Below are 11306 nucleotides of genomic sequence, written 5' to 3' on the forward strand. Positions count from 1 at the left end.
TGAGTGTGTAGTATATACATCTAAATGTGTTCTGTATCTTGTGAAGATAGTTATGCAAACAGCTAGATTCTGGATTAAATTGCAAATGTGGGTTCTAATATCCGTATCTAATTTCATTCCTCTTTCTATCTCCAAATCCCAATCGGACAGTTAGTTTCCAGAAAGCATAGCACACATTTCCTCATATGAAAATCTAATGTAAAGACAGTAAGAATTTGACTTTCTGACCAAAACAGGCTCAGTATACCCTACCCAATGATTCACTTTGGAGACTGCTAAGGTTTTGGTATGCTTCTTCTTACTTTCATTTACTTGCGGCCATGGATGACAGGGGATGGTGACAAGAGCTGCTTAGTCAAGGACCAGTTCTCATTTAAACACCAGGGTGTTTCAGAGCCACCTGGCCAACTTGAAGGTGGAGCTGACTCTGTGGGACACAGCTGGCAGGATGACTATGGCCTCTTGAAGCCTCTCTCCTACCCAAATGTCAACATGATATTTACCTGCTTTTCTATGGTTTCCCCTAATAATTTCCAAAATAACCCAGTAAAATGGACCCCAGAGATCAATCATTTCTATGCTGATGTGCCCATCATCCTGGCTGGGAATAAGGACCTTACTTATTAAGAATGCAAGAAGTAGGAGCAGTAAAACCAGATATTTTAAAAGAGGACTAGAACTTTTAATACCTGAATAATAAAAGTTGCCTGGAGAGAGAGTAAAGAAAATGTGATGGAGGAAGGGGAAGTAATAGTTTTTTAAAATTTCCATATCTCAAGAAAATGCCCATATTCAAAGCATAATGGATGAAGATAGATCTACCCCAAGGCAATCATTGTGAAATTTCAAGTCACTGGGATTTAAGAGAATGTCCACAACTTTCAAAGTGAGGATGGGAGAGAAAGGAATTGTCAGTTCATATATGAAGGATAAAGATTCGGATGCACTTGCACTTCTTACAATGGCAGGTGAGGTAACTTGGACTAAGCCTCCCTATCCAGACAACTATAAAAACTGGACAAAATATTTTTATTTTTTTTAAAGATGTTATTTATTTGTTCATGAGAGACACACACAGAGAGAGGCAGAGACATAGGCAGAGGGAGAAGCAGGCTCCATGCAGGGAGCCTGACACGGGACTTGATCTCCGGTCTCCAGGATCACGCCCTGGGCTGAAGGCAGGCGCTAAACTGCTGAGCCACCCAGAGATCCCCTGGACAAAGTATTTTTAAATATATTATTGAAGATATCAGAGAGCTAATTTAAAAAAGTGCATAACTGCTAGGACAGAACCCAGAGGGAGATCCAGTCCCACAGAAATGAGCCCATCCAGGCTTTTTTCCCTGGAGCCCCTCACTGATTTCAGAGGGGGCAGATCAGAAGCTCAAGATCACCCAACCAGACCTTGGGGCCAGAGATAATGTGGACCTGTGCTATAGTCTCTGCCAGGGCCTGTGTATTTTCAGTTTACACTTTGCTATCAAAATGTAGCCTTTCTGCATCCCAACCCAAATAAAGGGGTTTTATTACATTCTGAATGCTAATCCTTTTTCTCTAGGACCTTGAAGACTGAAAACTGTCAAAAGCACTTAAAGGCATTTTAGGAAAGAAAAACTTTCAATATCAATACACTAAACACCCACCTTAAGAAGTTTAACATAAAAAAGAACAAGTTAAACTCAAAGAAGGAGTAAACGAAATAATAAAGATGTGAGTTAAAATTAATAAAACAGAAAGAATATTATCACAGAGATCAACAAAGCCACCAGTTGTTCTTAAAAAATTGACTAATAAAATTGATATACTCTGGCAAGGCTTATCAAGAAAAAAGAGAAGGAATCAATATCATCACAGATACTCCGACATTAAAAAGGTTATTTAATAAAAACATTAAGAAGATTATTTAATAAAAACATTAAAAAGTTTTTGGAAAAAAAAGTTTTTGGAAAGCTTTATTCTAAAAAAGTTAAAATTTTTGAAAGAAGAAATATGAAATCTGAACAGTGCTGTAATTATTAAAGAAATTAGATCTTTAATGAAAAACCTTTAACACACACACAAAAAAAGCACCAGGTGAATTTCTACCAGATAGTTAAGGCATAAATAATGCCAGTTTTACACAATCTTCTCTACAGAATAGAAAAACAGAATTTATTTCCCAATTGTTTTATAAAACTTGAATAATTTTGATAACAAAACCTGTCAAGGATATGAAAAGAAAGAAAAATTCAGGCAAATGTCATCATAAACATTATGGAAAAATCTTAAATAAAATAAGGTAAAATAAGTCATTCATTTATAACATAGAGGCTTCAGTACAATAGGGTGGATTTATTCCAGGGACGCCTAAGTGGTTCAGTTGGTTAAGCATCTGCCTTCGCCTCATGTCATGATCCCAGGGTCCTGCGACTGAGCCCTGCATCAGGCTCCCTGCTCAGCTTGATTCTGCTTCTCCGTCTCTTTCTGCCTCCTCTATCTCTCTCTCTCTCTCCCTCTCTCTCTCTCTCTCTCTCTCTCTCTCCAATTAATAAAACCTTTAAAAAGTAGGTTTATTCCAGATATGCAGAGTTGATGTGCGATTCAAAGACTAGGGTAATTCACCAAATTAACAGAGTAAAGGGGGGTGGGAATCAATTGATCTTGTCATTAAATACAGAAAAAACATTCGGTAATATTAAATATCCATTCATGATAATTACATGGATAAAAGCATAAAAAGAAGGAAATTTCTTTAATCTAATGAGCAGTATCTACCAAAATGTACAGCAAATATCAAGCTTGCTGTGGACCGAATGTTTGTGTCACTTCAAAATTCATACCTTGAAATCTAATTCCTAACATGATGGTATTTGGAAGTGGGGCCTTTGGGAGATGATTAAGTCATAAGGATGGAGACCTCATGAATAGGATCGGTGCTCTTGTAAGAGACCCCAGGGAACTCTCCCACACTTTCTGCCATGAAAGGACACAGTGAGAAGATGGGAGCTAGGAGGCAGGTTCCCACCAGACATCAATTCGGCCAGTGCTTTATTCTCATACTTCCCAGACTCCAGAACTGTGATAAATAAATTTCTCAGTTATTCATAAATTACCCCAATCTATGATATTTTGTTACAGCAGCCCAAACCAAGAATGTTGCAAGTTTTCCTTCTAAGTACAAAATCAAGTGCTTTATCCACTTCTATTCAACATTGTCCTAGAGGTTCTTGCCAGTTTGATAAGGCAAGATAGTAATAATGATTATAATAACGAGAATAAAAGGAAGAACTACAATGATCACTTTTCATAAATTATATATTTGTGTGTTTAGAAAATCTAAAAATTATATGCTAAGCCATTAAGATTAATAATTGAGAGTAGTAGGATTGCTGAGTGCCAACTCAGTTGCACTTCTATATACCAGCAACTTACACAAAGCTAAAAAGATAGCACTTAACAACAACATCAAAAATATCAAATGCCCCAAAATATAGTTGATAAAAGATGTGTGAAACCTGAGTAGGAAATCATACAACAAAATGAAGAGAAAATTTAAACGACCAAAATAATTGAAGGGCTATTCATTTTCATGAACTGAAAAATATAATACATGAAGAAATAAATTCTCTCCAGATTGATCTATATGTTTAATTCAATCCCAATCGAAATCTCAACAGGTATGTGTTGCGGGGAGGAGGGAAGCAGGGATACTGGAGAAGCTGATTCTAAAATTTTTCTGGAAAATGCAAAGGCCCAAAAATTGCTTGAGGAACAAGCCAGGATGACTTTCTCTACTGGATATTGAAATTTATTTGTAATAGCAACTAAGACACATGGTATGGATACAAAGATAAGCAAATAAAATATAATAAAACAGAATCCAGAGATCCCTGGGTGGCTCAGCGGTTGAGCGTCTGCCTTCAGCCCAGGGCGTGATCCTGGAGTCCTGGGGTCGAGTCCCACACATCGGGCTCCCTGTATGGAGCCTGCCTATGTCTTTGCCTCTCTCTCTGTCTCTCATGAATAAATAAAATCTTAAAAAAAAAACACAGAATCCAGAAGTAATTTCAGTCAGATAGACTTAGGTTTACAATAAAAGGTGGCATTTCAAAGCATTGGGGAAAGGATGGTCTTGTCAATGAATTGTATGGCACAATTGAATATCTAAACAGAAAACTGAGAAATTTAACCCATATCTCACACTACACAGAAATGTGGGTTCCAGGTAGACTGTAGATCTAGTTATAGAGGCACAAACAACAAAGCTTCAAGGGGAAAATAAGGCAAAATATCTTTAGGACTCAGGATAGAGACAATTTTCTTAAGACAAAAACAACCATCATAAAGGGAAAAACTGAACAAACTGACTACATTAAAATAAAGAACTTCTGTTTGTCAGAAGATACCAATGAGAGAATGAAAGGGAAAGCCACAACCTGAGAGGAGAGCGTGGTACACACACACAGACACACACACACACACACACACACACACACACAACTAACAACTCACTTCTCACTCATTAAGAAACATGTACAAATTAACCCAACACAAAAGTGGGCTTGGATACCACACAAGAAGACATCCTCATGGTCAATCAACTTATGAAAGTGCAGCTTCAGTAATCAGGGAAGTGCACACTCAGGTGGGCATTCTTCAAGACCTCACAGCCAGGCAGAGCTACTCCAGGAAGGAGAGGGAGGGACGCCAGGTCCAGGTCACTGGCCATCACCTGGGGCCAGATCCCCTGCCGCCAGGTGGCAGCCTCAGCACAAGGAAGCTGGGAGACTGCTCCTGGGCGTTTAAGGAGCCCTCTGGGACCCGGTCAACAGGTCAGGTATCCCTATGTGTGAGTGGGCGCTGGCCACCAGCCACAGGAAGCTCGTGCCCATGGGTGGGTGACTGCGGATGTGGCAAGAGCTGCTTAGCCAAGGACCAGTTCTCAGTCACATGCCAGGGTGCCTGAGCGCGACCTGGACGACTTGGAGGAGGAGCTGACTCTGTGAGACCCAGCCGGGCAGGAAGACGAGCCTCCTGAGACGTCTCTCCTACCTCGATGTCGACTTTATACTGATCTGCTTCTCCATGGTTGCCTTTATAGTTTTCAAAACATTCCAGTAAAATGGACCCCAGAGATCAATCACTTCCACCCTGCTGTGCTCATTACCCTGGTTGGGAACAAGAAGGACCTTACTTATGATGAACGCAGGAGCCAGTGAAACTGGAAGACATCCCAAAATGGTCTGTAGGATGGGAACACCTTACTACCTGGGGTGCTTAGCAAGACCAAAATTGGGATGAGGCAGATTTTTGAGCTGGCTACACAAGTGGCTTTGTAAACCAGAAATAAGAAATGTGCCTTCAGTTGCCTGGGTAGCTCAGTCAGTCAAGTACCTGCCTTATGCTGAGGTCATGATTCCAGGGCCCTGGGATCCAGCCTGGAATGGAGTGAGTTCCCTGCTCAGCAGGGAGGCTGCTTCTCCTCCACCCCCTAACCCCCCTGGCTTATTCTCTCTTATTCTCTGTCTCTCTCTCTCTCTGTCTGTCTCGTTTGTGGATAAAAGTCTTAAAAAAATAAGTGCTTTGTCTTATAAAACCTCACTCTCCCACATGATGAAGCCCTCATATGGTTATTTTTACTTATTACTGACCTTAATTTATCTATCATCTATTGACCTAATATTATAAATCACAAGTCTTCTTGCCATCAGTATGTAACAGCCAACAGTGGTTATTAATGACTATCTGTGTCCAGCAGGCCCCTGTGACAAGCCTCCTCTAGACTCCTGCTCAGCACATCTGGTGCTAGGACTTTCATCTGGTGCTAGGACTCTCTCTTAATTTCTTGATTCTCTCTAGAAAAAGAGAAAGCTCCTGAATCCAGTAAATTAAACAGTAGCTATGTTATAACATACATGCCATTATGGTCAATTTTAAGTATCAACTTGACTGGACACAGTGTGCTCAGATTAAATATTATTGTAGGGATGCCTGGGTGGCTCAGCGGTTGAGTGTCTGCCTTTGGCCCAGGGGGTGATCCTGGAGTCCTGGGATGGAGTCCTGCATCGGGCTCTCTTCATGGAGCCTGCTTGTCTCTCTGCCTGTGTCTCTGCCTCTCTCTGTGTCTCTCATGAATACATAAATAAAATTTTAAAAAATATATTATTGTAAGTGAGTCTGGGGAGTGTTTCTGGATGAGACTGGCATTTGAATCAATTGACTGAGTAAAGCAGATGGCCCTCTCCTATGTGTGTGGGCCTGAATAGAGCAAAGAGCAGAGGAAGGAAGAATTTGCTCCTTTTTCTGCTTCACATTGAGCTGGGACATCTCATCTCTTCTGCTTTGGGGCTGGGATTTATACCACTGGGTCCCTTGGTTTTTATCCCTTTGGAATCAGACTGAACTGTATACCATTGGCTTTCCTAGGTGTCCAGATTGCAGATTGAAGATTATGGGATTTCTCAGCCTCCATAACCTTTTATAATATACAATATTTTATGTATATATATATATATACACATATATGTATGTGTATATCTATGTATATGTATACATGTTTCTCCAGAGGAACTGAAGCTGGAGCCATAAGAGATACATACATATAGTTACATGCATAGGTACAGAGATATACAGAGATACGTAGATGGTAGATGGAGAGACATGGTTCTACATCTCTGCAGAACCCTGGCTAATATACATGCCTGCTTATATTTCAGCTGCAAAGCACTCCATCGAAGGGCCGAAAAACAGATTTCACTGACATAGCTCCATAGTTGTGATTGTTTTGAAAATGCACTCTGCCCAGAAAGGCCTGTGTTCATGTGGCACAGTTTCTTTTTTTTTCTTTTAAGATTTTATTTATTTACTCATAACAGAGAGAAACAGTGAGAGAGAGACAGAGAGAGGCAGAGGGAGAAGCAGGCTCCGTGCAGGGAGCCCAACGTGGTACTTGACCCCGGGTCTCCAGGATCACACCCTGGGCTGAAGGCGGCGCTAAACCCCTGGGCCACTGGGGCTGCCCCACAGTTTCTGTTCTGTAATTTCTTTTTGTTGTTATTGTTTCAAGTTTTTATTTAAATTCCAGTTAGTTGCCATATAGTATAATACTAGTTTCAGGAATAGAATTTAGGGATTCACACTTACATATAACATCCAGTGCTCATCACAAATGCCCTCCTTAATACCCATAATCCATTTAACCCATCCTCACACCCACTTTCCCTGCAGCAACCCTCAGTTTGTTTTCTATAGTTAAGAGTCTTTTTACGGTTTGCCTCTCTACACCTCCCCATGTTTATCTGTTTTGTTTCTTAAATTCCAAATATGCATAAACCCATATGGTATTTGTCTTTCTCTGACTTGTTTCACTTAGCATAATACACTCGAGTTCCATCCATGTTGTTGCAAATGGCAAGATTTCATTCTTTCTGATGGCTGAGTAATATTCAAATTTCAATTCAGTAGTCAATATATACATCTTGCAAATATCTTCTCCCATTCTGAAGATTGCCTTTTTAAAAAAGATTTTATTTATTTATTCATGAGAGGCACAGACAGAAAGAGAGAGAGAGAGGGGAAGAGACACAGGCAGAGGGAGAAGCAGGCTCCATGCACGGAGCCCGACGCAGGACTCGATCTGGGTCTCCAGGATCACGCCCTGGGCTGAAGGTGGCACTAAACCCCTGAGCCACAGGGACTGCCCAATTGCCTTTTAGTTTTGTTGATTGTTTCCTTCACTGTGCACTATTGGATGAAATCCCTAGTTCATTTTTTTGCTCTTGTTTTCCATATAATTTCAAGTTATTACTCTGTGATTAGTGCTTCTGAAAATGTTACCCAAATCAGCATATTAACCCCGGCTTAGAGTATTTTTGTATAGATTTTCTAATAACCAATATTTTGTCTGTACTAAAAGAGTCTTTTAAGAAAAAGAGGGGAAAAGTACTTGAAAAGAAAGTAAGATGGAAAATTTATTTTTAAAGTTCTTTTTCTCTTAGTTTCCCTAAAAGAGACAAGCCATACAGTTGTCACCCCTAAACCCTGTCACTGGAAAGATGGCTAAACCTGTCTCCCTATAATGAGAGGTGTCCTAGACCAGGCCAGTGTTACTTTGATGTGCATGCAAAGAGGTTGGGGTTCTTATTAAAAAGCAGATTCTGAGCCAGCAGGTCTCAGGTGGGGCCTGAGAGTCTGCATTTCTACAAAGCTCCAGATGAGGCCAGTACTCCTGATGGGTGGACCACACTTTGGTTAGCACATCTAAACAATATTGTTCTTTTCTGTCATTGTAACATGGCATTTCTCTACCATGGGAACCTTTCAGTTCTGCATTATGTGAAAGCTTGTTCAGAATCACAGGCCCTCCCAGATGTGCTAAATCAAAATCATTTATGTAAGATTTTCACGTAACTGTGTGCATGGTAAAGTTGGAGAAGTTCTAGAAGTTGGTTCTGGAGTCTTACCTGATTTTCCACAGTAATAACCCTATTTTTTTTATTTTAAAAACTGATGAAGGGGTTTCCCAAAGGACACTTTCTTGTTGAACTCCTTTCTTTGCAAACCCTTCTCAATTTAACAAGACAGTATCTTTTAGGATCTCAATGAGAACATGCCTTAGAACTTGCAGGCACTCTCCTGCATCCTTCACAAAATCTGTTCCAGTGAGAATGATCTACTCAGATTATTCAGCTTGGCTTTCCCTCCTAGCTGTCTACTAACTTTCCTTCATTCATTAATCTTTGTATGTGTGAGTTGAAACTTACAGCATTATGAGCAAATATGAGTTCCTTGAGCTTCTGGGTAGGTCCAGCATTAGGGGTCTCGGTTGGGGTGAAGTGATGGTAAGATATAAAGTCTGGAAACACCTTTGATGAACAACATAGGGAAAGGCCTCTGTGTGCTCAAGATAAGCCTCAGTTGAAAATCTCAACTCCAGGCTATTGGAGCTCCTTCCTATGACTCAAAGGAGGGGAATGTGGTCCCAGGGAGGTCTGAGGATGAAAGCACCTGTTCTGGTTGCCTGGGTGGCTCAGTGGTTAAGTGTCTGCCTTCTGGCCCAAGGCATGATCCTGGAGTCCTGGGATCGAGTCCCACATCGGGCTCCTTGCATGGACCCTGCTTCTCCCTCTGCCTGTGTCTCTGCCTCTCTCCTTCTCTGTGTCTCTCATGAATAAATAAATAAAATCTTAAAAAAAAAAAGAAAGCATCTGTTCTGTGTTACCTTCTTTATTTGACAGTTTATATGCATTTATACCTCCTTTACATCTTTTTTTTTAAAGATTTTTTTATTCAGGTTGTTTCCTGGAATTCAATATCTCTTATGGTTTGCCTCCCTACCCTGAGTTTTAAATCTTTGGCCTTGAGTGCTTCTGAGACATCTGAAAAGCATGAATTCCTGGGCCTAGTACAAGGTTCCTGTGGGCAAGTGGTAAGTCCATTCCAGATGGGTAACATTGAGCCCTCCCAGCCAGGTTTAAATTTTCCTTATGGAACTTTTCAAGCTATATGTAAATCTTTTATTGGCTACACCAGTATTAATCATCTAATAAGAACATACCAACATAAGATATTGTTCCAAAGCTTCTGTTCATGTCTTATTAAACATCAGATTATTTTAATGAGGGTTATTTTCTAATAATTTAGGTAAAGACCATTGTGGGAAATAAGGGCTATTATTTTTAAAATACAAAGAAAAAATAGCTATGATTCTCCTGTTGTCATTTTGGTATACTACATTCTTTTTTTTTCAGTTTTATTGCGATATGGCTGACATATACATTACATATATACATATGTACATACATATATAATGACTTTTTAAATAGTTGGTTCATTGAGATGTCAGCTGGGAGATCCTAATAAAATTGCCTACATCTTTCAAAGAATACAGCCAGGGCAAGTTGTAAGTACTCCATAAGACTTCTGAGGCTTCCTGAGAGACTTTTCAAAATGCTCACTTCCCCTGGGGCCCTACTTACAGATATGCAGCCTTTATGCTGCATTCCATCACCTCAGACCTGACCCTGGGTGCCTCTTGATTTCCACATTCTCAACTCAGTATCTGAAAAAGTATCTGTTAAACTCTCCAAATTCAGATGTTTTATCATTCCTGTCATTGAAGGGTAATTTCATCTTCTTCTTCTCATACTTTCCCCTATTTTTCTATTCATTCCACTCTCTTTTCTCAAGTCTGAGGATGGTCTTATTCCAAAAATATGCAGTGGTACAAAGTCTAAGACCCTCTGGAGATAATTGGAATGGGATGTGTGTGGTCATGGGCAGTGGGGTGAACAAGGAAAGCAAAAAGAAATCTTGTAATTTTGGGATCAGGCATTCCATTATAAAATTAATCTCTCAGATCTCAAAATAAATAAAACCCACCTTGTTAACACTTTATATACTTTTAATCTTTGAAGTTTAAAAGTTCTGCGTCAATTTTTCACTGGTAGGTTCTCATTAAGTACTACCAAAACTTATGGGCCATGATTTCAACCATAATCTTGACTAAGTCTGAATCAAAGAAGATGGGGCTCAAAATCATTTTTGCAATGTCAGGATGAAAATCAATCCATACTTAATTATGTTCTCTTCTCTCCCTGCTACAGCAGCTCAAGAGGGTGCCTGCTAAAGCAGACAAAGCATATTTGTAGCCTTACATACAGCAGGGGTTCCCAAACTTGGCTGCATATTCCACCTGACTGCATAGGTAGTACTGATATGACCAGTCCATGAACTAGCAATTGGGAACCACTGGGCTACATTATACCCGCAGTTAGACTGAAAACACTTACTTGGGATAAAGTGAGAGCTGATTTCTCAGTCTCCAGTGTCTTCTCAAGGGCTGTTTCACCTGGCCCAATTACCTAATCCTTGGCATGAGGACCAAGGGCCTCCAGTTTCTTGTAATTCATACCAACCCCCTCAATGAAGACAACTAAAAAAGCCAGATGAAATGTTAAAAATGTCTTTTTTAAAAATTTTATTTTATTGGAGTTCAACTTGCCAACATATAGCATAACACCCAATGCTAATCCCATCAAGGGCCCCCCTCAATGCCCATCACCAGTCACCCCCACCCCCCACCCACCTTCCTTTCCACCACCCCTTGTTTGTTTCCCAGAGTCAGGAGTCTCTCATGTTCTGTCTCCCTTTCTGATATTTCCCACTCATTTTCTCCCCTTTCCCCTTTATTCCCTTTCACTAATTTTTATATTCCCCAAATGAATGAGACCATATAATGTTTGTCCTTCTCTGATAGACTTATTTCACTCAGCATAATACCCTCCAGTTCCATCCACGTCGAAGCACATGGTGGGTATTTGTCATTT

Source organism: Nyctereutes procyonoides, unplaced genomic scaffold (genome assembly GCF_905146905.1).
Source record: "Nyctereutes procyonoides isolate TBG_1078 unplaced genomic scaffold, NYPRO_anot_genome, whole genome shotgun sequence".
In the NCBI taxonomy this organism is placed as follows: Eukaryota; Metazoa; Chordata; class Mammalia; order Carnivora; family Canidae; genus Nyctereutes; species Nyctereutes procyonoides.